Here is a 394-nt window from a genome sequence, read left to right as displayed (position 1 = left end):
TTTATAAACGAGGGGGGGGGGGAATTATATTACTCACTCTGATGATTTCACGAGCGATAGTAATCCAAAGAACCAAAGACTTCAATCCTAACAATCACAATTAACCCACAATTCCTCCATATCAAAAGTCTGCAGCAGAAGAAGAGAGATGCACCGTCTTATGGAAGATGAGGCTCGATCTCCTGTGATTAAAGGGTAATTAAGTCCCTCTCCATTAACTCCGTAATGATACTTGTTAAGAGGAAGTTAATTCGATCAAACGGGATGATATCGTCTCTCCTTCAGCTCTCGAGGAAAAGAGTCTATGGAGGAAAGGGTGATCATAAGCGCCTGGATCTCTTTGCGTTGCTAGGGCAAGGGGCGGACTCCTAGATGAGAGAGGGAGAACTGGGTC

The 394-nt window shown here is 44.4% G+C and overlaps 1 protein-coding gene across 1 annotated transcript in view; it reads left to right on the top strand.

The window, feature by feature from the left end:
- Positions 1-394, top strand: part of LOC119581716 — a gene marked incomplete in the record, with an annotated part of 132,029 nt that overhangs the window by 107,015 nt on the left and 24,620 nt on the right.

Source organism: Penaeus monodon, chromosome 15 (assembly GCF_015228065.2).
Source record: "Penaeus monodon isolate SGIC_2016 chromosome 15, NSTDA_Pmon_1, whole genome shotgun sequence".
Lineage (NCBI taxonomy): Eukaryota > Metazoa > Arthropoda > Malacostraca > Decapoda > Penaeidae > Penaeus > Penaeus monodon.
The sequence above is the reverse complement of the archived record's forward strand: the minus strand, read 5'-3'. Positions and strand labels throughout refer to the sequence as shown.